Genomic DNA, 7,971 nt, shown 5'->3' with positions numbered 1-7,971 from the left:
CCGCATTATCCTCACAATCTCTTCTTTCTCTCTTGTCCTGGGCAGATGGAGAGAACCCAGGGCCCAGAAGAGGCTGGGCTCTGTAGAGGACCGAGCATTGTCCGTAAATAGCTGCACAGAGAGCTCTGTAGAGACTGAGCATTGTCCATAAATAGCTGCACAGATTAAGCCCATTGCTAAACATTCAGCTGGACTGTGGCCTAAGGGGGAAACCGTTTATGGTTCTAGGCTGAGGAAGGACGGAATTATCGTCACAGAAGTTATTCTGAATAAGAGTTGCTAAGGCAACAGCAACGACGAAAAACAACATACTTCCAATCTTGCTCAAAATGGGAAGAACTCTAACTGCTACCCCCTTGTATCACCATCCCCTGGAGAAGGGAGAGGATACCCGGTCCAGGATCCTTGCGCTTCCCTGGTGGCTCAGATGGTAAAGAATCTGCCCGCAATGCAGCAGACCTGGGTTCCATCCCTGGGTTGGGAAGACTCCCTGGAGGAGGGCATGGCAGCCCCCTCCAGTATTCCTACCTGGAGAATCCCCAAGGACCGAGATGCTTGGCAGGCTACGGTCCATGGGGTCACAAAGAGTCGGACACGACTGAGGGACTAAGCAAAGCACAGCACATGTAACAAATTTCCACAAACACAGCTGTCTGAAACAATACAAATTTATTCTCTCTGGGTTCCATTGGTCAGAAGTCAGGTTATGTTCCTTACTCCAATACTTGGGCCACCTGGTGCAAAGAGCCGATTCATTAGAGAAGACTCTGATAATGGGAAAGATTGAAGGCGGGAGGAGAAGGCGGCAGCAGAGGATCAGATCAGATAGCATCATCGACTCCATCAATATGAATCTGAGCAAATTCTGGGAGATAGAGGACAGAGGAGCCTGGCGTGCTGCTGTCCACGGCGTGGCAGAGCCGGACACGACCTAGCGACTGAAGAAGAGCAGCACCTGCTCAGGGTCTCCGGCAGCTAAACTCAGAGCTCTGGCCAGGTCTGCGGTTCTGAGGCTTGGGATTTTCTTCCAAGCTCGTTTATCCCTGGAGGAAACCAGTGACTCGCAGCTGTGGGCATGAGTCCCTGCGTCCTTGCTGTCTGTCCGCCAGGGGCCACTCTCTGCTCCTAAAAGCCACTTGCGTTTCTTCCCATGTGGCCCCTTCCGCCTTCAAGCCAGCAGCGGTTTGTCAAGTCCTTCTGAGATTTCTACTTCTGCTTTTAAGATGTCCTGTGATCACACTGAGCCCATAATCCAGGACAATCTCCCTGTTGTGAAGTAAGCTCAGTAACTGTCTGTGAAGCTCCTTCTGTCACTTAGGGTAACACATTCAGGGTGGGATATCTTATTGTACTCATAGTCCTGGAAATTAGGCCGTGGGCCTTTCTTGGGGGCCATAATTCTATCACACCCTTGATGGGTGATAAGTGGAGAAGGAAAACGATTCACTATATTTTGATGTAAGATTTCCTCCTCTAATACATTAACTTGCCTTGTCACACTAGAAGTACCCTTTTTTCTTTATGGTTTCAATAATCACAGTTATTTATTTACATGGTTTAAAAAACCAGCTAGCCACACAAAATTATCTTGAGTCACAAATAGGCCCATTTGTAACTCAAAATACTTCTAATTCAGCCTGAACCAGAAAAATATCATGTTCTATGAATACCTCGATGTAAAAAAGTGGAAAAACACTGGTCTTCTCACAATGGAAGATCAAGATTTAAATTTTTTCCAAATCCCAACCAACACGTACACGAACATCTCCATCACCCGGGCTCTCTAAAAAGCTCGCCATTTTGGTCAGAGAGACGTGCTGTTTACATCTTTATGACAATATATACCATCAGAGCTGAACTATTTACTGGTTTTTTAATTTGAACAGTGACTTTTCTCCCCCTAGAATTATGGTTTTTCTTTTTCTTCTTGCTTTTCAACCCAAAACTCTCCACTAGTTTTTCTAAGCCCTCTTAACACAATGACTCATATTACGAATTGTACCGTTTTCATCATTTTGAAGGAATTTCTACTGGAGATGTTCGGGCTGCTCACTCTCCATCACTGGTACCCGGCTGTCATCTCAAGATTGCTTTCTCATCATCTTGGGATTTTTTCCATGACCCTCTTTCACTTCGTATCTCATTTATTTCTCTCTCTTGCTGTCCTCCTTTGTTAAGAAAGCCAAAACAAGAAACAAAATCATATATTCCAGTAACTTTTCCCCCCTTTCTCCATATATAACATATTTATTGACTGTCCTGTTATGACGAAATTTTTTTCTGGATGACTTTGTACCACAGAAACAAAAATGAGTCCACACACATACTTCACTACATTCCGTATTTCAGTACGCATTTTTTACCAGTCAAGCTCTGTGAAGTTCTTCTTTTTTTTACATTTTAAAGTAATTGTGCTGCTGCTGCTGCTGCTAAGTCGCTTCAGTCGTGCCCGACTCTGTGCAACCCCATAGACGGCAGCCACCAGGCTCCCCCGTCCCTGGGATTCTCCAGGCAAGACCATTGGAGTGGGTTGCCATTTCCTTCTCCAACGCATGAAAGTGAAAAGTGAAAGAGAAGTAATTATAGACTCATTCAAAATTCTTTGAAGCTGCAAAGATAAGAGTGTGAAATGCCCTTCACGTGTATCATCCAATTGGTTGCATCTTAGGTGGATGAGACGCAAGATCTAACCCAGGCAGCTGACGCTGGCACCCTGCAGCCACTCAAACGACTCAGTTTCTGTCATCTTTTACCCTGCACTCATTCATGTGTGTGAGAGTGCTGAGCTGTGCTTCAGTTCAGTTCAGTTCAGTCGCTCAGTCGTGTCTGACTCTTTGCGACCCCATGAATCACAGCACGCCAGGCCTCCCTGTCCATCACCAACTCCCAGGGCTTGCTCAGACTCATGTCCGTCACGTAGGTGATGCCATCCAGCCATCTCATCCTCTGTCGTCCCCTCTCCTCCCACCTTCAATCTTTCCCAGCATTACGGGCTTTTCCAATGAGTCAGTTCTTCACATCAGGTGGCCAAAGTACTGGAGTTTCAGCTTCAGCATCATTCCGTCCAATGAACACCCAGGGCTGATCTCCTTCAGGATGGACTGGTTGGATCTCCTTGCAGTCCAAGGGACTCTCAAGAGTCTTCTCCAACACCACAGTTCAAAAGCATCAGTTCTTCAGCGCTCAGCTTTCTTTATAGTCCAACTCTCACATCCATACATGACCACTGGAAAAACCATAGCTTTCACTATATGGACCTTTGTTGGAAAAGTAATGTCTCTGCTTTTGAATATGCTATCTAGGTTGGTCATAGCTTTTCTTCCAAGGAGCAAGTGTCTTTTAATTTCATGGCTGCAGTCACCATCTGTAGTGATTTTGGAGCCCAAGAAAATAAAGTCTCTCACTGTTTCCATCATTTCTCATTTATTTGCCATGAAGTGATGGGACTGGATGCCATGACCTTAGTTTTTTGAATGCTGAATTTTAAGCCATTTATTTTCTTCCATCTTCACCAAGAGGCTCTCTAGTTTCTCTTCGCTTTCTGCCATTAGGATGGTGTCATCTGCGTATCTGAGGTTATTGTATTTCTACCAGCAATCTTGATTCCAGCTTGTGCTTCATCCAGCCTGGCATTTCCCCTGATGTACTCTGCATATAGGTTAAATAAGCAGGGTGACAATACACACCCTTGAAGTACTCCTTTCCCAATTTTCAGCCAGTCTGTTGTTCTATGTCTGGTTCTAACTCTTGCTTCTTGACCTGGATACAGTGTTCTCAGGAGGCAGGTCAGGTGGTCTGGAATTCCCATCTCTTGAAGAATTTTCCACAGTTTGTTGTGATCCACACAGTCAAAGTCTTTATAGCACAGGCAATGAAGACGAGGTAGATGCTTTCCTGGAATTCTCTTGACTTTTCTATGATCCAACATTTGTTGGCAATTTGATCTCTGGTTCCTTTGCCCCTTCTAAATCCAGCTTGTGCATCTGGAAATTTTCAATTCATGTACTGTTGAAGCCTCGCTTGCAGGATTTTGAGCATTACCTTGCTAGTGTGTGAAATGAGTACAACTGTGTGGGAGTTTGAGCATTCTTTGGCATTGTCCTTCCTTGGGATTGGAATGAAAAGTGGCCTTTTCCAGTCCTGTGGCCACTGCTGAGTTTTCCAAATTTGCTGGCATATAGAGTGCAGCACTTTCACAGCATCATCTTTCAGGACTTGAAATAGCTCAGCTTGAATTTCTTCACCTCCTCTAGCTTTGTTCATAGTTCATTCTCTTTAATTGCTGAGTAGCATTCTATGTATGGTTGTATGGTTGTACCAGATTTTGTTTAAGCATTCATCTACTGAAGGACATTTGGGTTGTTTAATCTAGGTTTCTCTGATGCATAAAGAAGCATTCATGTGCCGATTTCTGTGTGAAAACAGTTCCATTCTCTGGGGCGAATGTACAGGAGAACAATTTCTGGGTTGCGTGGGAAGCACATGTAAGGCCCTTCCAAACTCTCTTCCAGAGAGGCTTGACATTTCCACATTCCCACCGGCATTTGTGTACGAGAGATCCTATTTCTCTGCGTCGTCACAAGCATTTGGTATTTTCACTTTTCTATTTTAACCATCCTGCTAAATTTGCAGTTATAGCTCATTGTAGGTTTAATTTACATTTTCCTTAATAACTAATAACTAATGAGCTTGCTTTCATGTTGCCCGCTGCCTTTTCAGAAACAGCACCTGGTGATGAAGTTTGGAGACTGTGCCTGTCTGAAAATGTTATAATTTATATCCTCTCAATAGTTGGATGGTTTGGTTGGTGTGTAAAATTCTAGTTTAGAACAATTGCTCTTCTGAATGGTTAAAGGCTGGTTGTCTTCTCATTTCCAGGATTGCTACTGAAAAACCCCAATACTAATATTTCTAATCTTTTACATGTGATTTGACTTTTCTTTCCTCTTGGAATCTTCAAGGGTGTTTCATTTGTAGCCACTGTTTTGAAATTTAGTCATGTGGGTCTATTTTCATTAATTTTTCTGGGTAGTCAAATGTGAATTTCTAAATTATTTTATACCCCTGGTTTTTCTCTTTTTCTCTTTCTGTAACTGCTATTGAAACTCCTGAATTAGACTTGTTATTATTTTCTTCCTTCTATTTTCTGTTTATTGCTCTTCTTTTCTGCATTCTGGTTAATTTTCTCGACTTCTTATCAACACTGTCTACTGAGGTTTTCTTTCTGACTTTCATTTCTATTTTCAAGAGATCTATCAATATTTTTTCTCTGCTTCCTTTTTGAACAGCCAGTAATAGCAATTCTTGGAGGCAAATGCTAAGACTAGGTGCAGGGGCAAAAACAACAGGCCAGCTCAAGGGAAAGAAATTACCTGGTCAAGAAGAGTCTGTCCAAGCTATTATCAAGTAGGATGGATTAGAGTCGGAACTCTCTGCAAACTCATCAATAATTTCTGTCTATGTTAACTCCCGGATGGTCAGGCCTCGTAAGACAGCTGCTCTCATGCTCTCTGTCCAGCCTCTGCCTAACCTGGCCCTGCCTCACAGACGCCAATCTACAAGCCAGTCTGCACACAACCCAGATACTGAAACCAACAGAAGAGCTATTTTATTTTATTATTTTTTATTTTTTTTTTCGGAAGAGTTATTTTAGAGCACTTTACAGGAGCAACACTGGGAGTGAGAAGATAATGGAGTTTTAAACATTCAGAAAAGTCACTTCTAAACTAGAAATGGAAAAAAAAGAAAAGCCACTTCTGGACTAATTCCGTGTGACATTTCCAATGTTCTTATAAAAACACATAGGACATTTAGTTTATGAATAAACCAAACGTAACTTTGGAAATAAAGCTGCTGCTGCTGCTAAGTCACTTCAGTCATGTCTGACTCTGTGTGACCCCCATAGATGGCAGCCCACCAGGCTCCCCCGCCCTGAAATAAAGCAAATGTAATGCAAAACCAAGCATCTGGCCACCAAGATTAAAGTGGTAATAATAACAGAAGCAACATTTACTGCTATTGTTTTATTACGATTTATATAATACCCACTACATGCCAGGTACTTTATAGTTCATTCTCAATTATCCTGAAAGTGAAAGTCACTCAGTAGTGTCTGACTTTTTGCAACCCCATGGGTCTATACACAGTCGATGGAATTCTCCAGGCCAGAATACTGGAGTGGGGAGCCTTTCCCTTCTCCAGGGGACCTTCCCAGCCCAGGGATCGAACCCAGGTCTCCCGCATTGCAGGTGGATTCTTTACTGTCTGAGCCACCAGGGAAGTCTAAGAATACTGGAGTATTCTTAGACATAGTATTGAATCAGGGTCCTGCCTTGCAGGCAGATTCTTTACCAACTGAGCTATCAAGGCAACAATTAGTATTTCTGTTTTTAACAAGGAATGAAATATTTTAATGAACATGTGAGTTAATATGAATATGTAAGTTAATATATCACTTGGCCAAGACTCCATAACTAGTAAATAAAAGGACTGGGAATTAATTCTAAATTTCTATGCTCTAAGGATTGAGTTTTCCACTCAATATATCTCCAGAATTAACTGGCATGAATTAAAGCATAATAAAACTCAACTCCCACACTTGTCAGATAGCTATTACTATAATGTTCCAATCATCATGCTTAGAGAAGCAGGTGGGGGAGAAAGAGAAACTAGAAAAGTTTCAGAGGAAAGCTAAAACTTGAGTGATGAGGATGAAATGGTACATCATAAAGTATCTGGAATAAGTTTGCTTACTTTTGAGAACGCTAACTCAGCATCAAAGGATTTTCATAGAGGATGGTCTCCATTAGGATTCTATGTCCATGGAAAACTGAATGAAAGAAGGTAAATTCAGAGAAAGGAATTTTAAGGTGTTCTAACTGGCAAATGGCTAGATACCGCCATAGCAGCGTTTTCAAAGTAGGCAGACCTGATTTAAACAGAGGATGCCGACACAGAATGGATAAAAAACACAGTTCTTCCCTCCCCTTCATCCATGCACTGAGAGAGCAGCTCCTTCTCTGCAGACACTGGAGTACACTTTTCTACCCCTGAATCTGGGTTTTCCATGCCAGTAGTCAACGGGACATCAGCACACATGATTCAGGAGACTTTCGAAAAGCATCTGAGATGCGAGAGTCCACCAACTGCCAGATATGTGACCGCGGGCCTATGTGCTGAGTCGCTTCAGTCGTGTCCGACTCTTCGTGACCCCATGGACTGTAGTCCGCCAGGCTTCTCTGTCCAGAGGGTTCTCCAGGCAAGAGTACTGGAGTGGATTGTCATGCCCTCCTCCAGGGGACCTTGCCAACCCGGGAACTGAACCAGCGTCTCTTTTGTTTCCTGAATTGGCAGGCGGGTTCCTTACCACAAGAGTGACCTGGGAAGCCCAGATATGTGCCGGAAGTCACACTAAATCACCTAGCTATGGCCCCTCCACCAGCTAACCACAGACGCATGAGAAAGCTGGACAGAGGAGAGCTGAGCTAGACCAGCCAGTAGACTCACCCAACAGAACCCAAAGCACTGTGAGCAATAGCAAATGGTGGCTGTTTGAAGCCACTGAGTCTTAAAGTGGTTTGTTCACAGCTAAGCTAATAAAGGTCCGTCTAGTCAAGGCTATGGTTTTTCCAGTAGTCATTACAGATGCAAGAGTTGGGCCATAAAGAGAGCTGAGTGCGGAAGAACTGATGCTTTTGAACTGTGGTGTTGGAGAAGACTCTTGAGAGTCCTTTGGACTGCAAAGAGATCAAAGCAGTCAATCCTAAAGGAAATCAACCTTGACTATTCATTGGAAGGACTGATGTTGAAGCTGAAACTCCAATACTTTGGCCACCTGATTGGAAGAACTGACTCACTGGAAAAGACCCTGATGCTGGTAAAGATTGAAGGCGGGAGGAGAAGGGGATGACAGAGGATGAGATGGTTGGATGGCATCACTGACTTGCTGGACATGAGTTTGAGCAGGTCTGG

This window comes from Capra hircus, chromosome 15, assembly GCF_001704415.2.
Source record: "Capra hircus breed San Clemente chromosome 15, ASM170441v1, whole genome shotgun sequence".
Classification (NCBI taxonomy): Eukaryota; Metazoa; Chordata; class Mammalia; order Artiodactyla; family Bovidae; genus Capra; species Capra hircus.
This window is presented reverse-complemented; position numbering follows the sequence as displayed.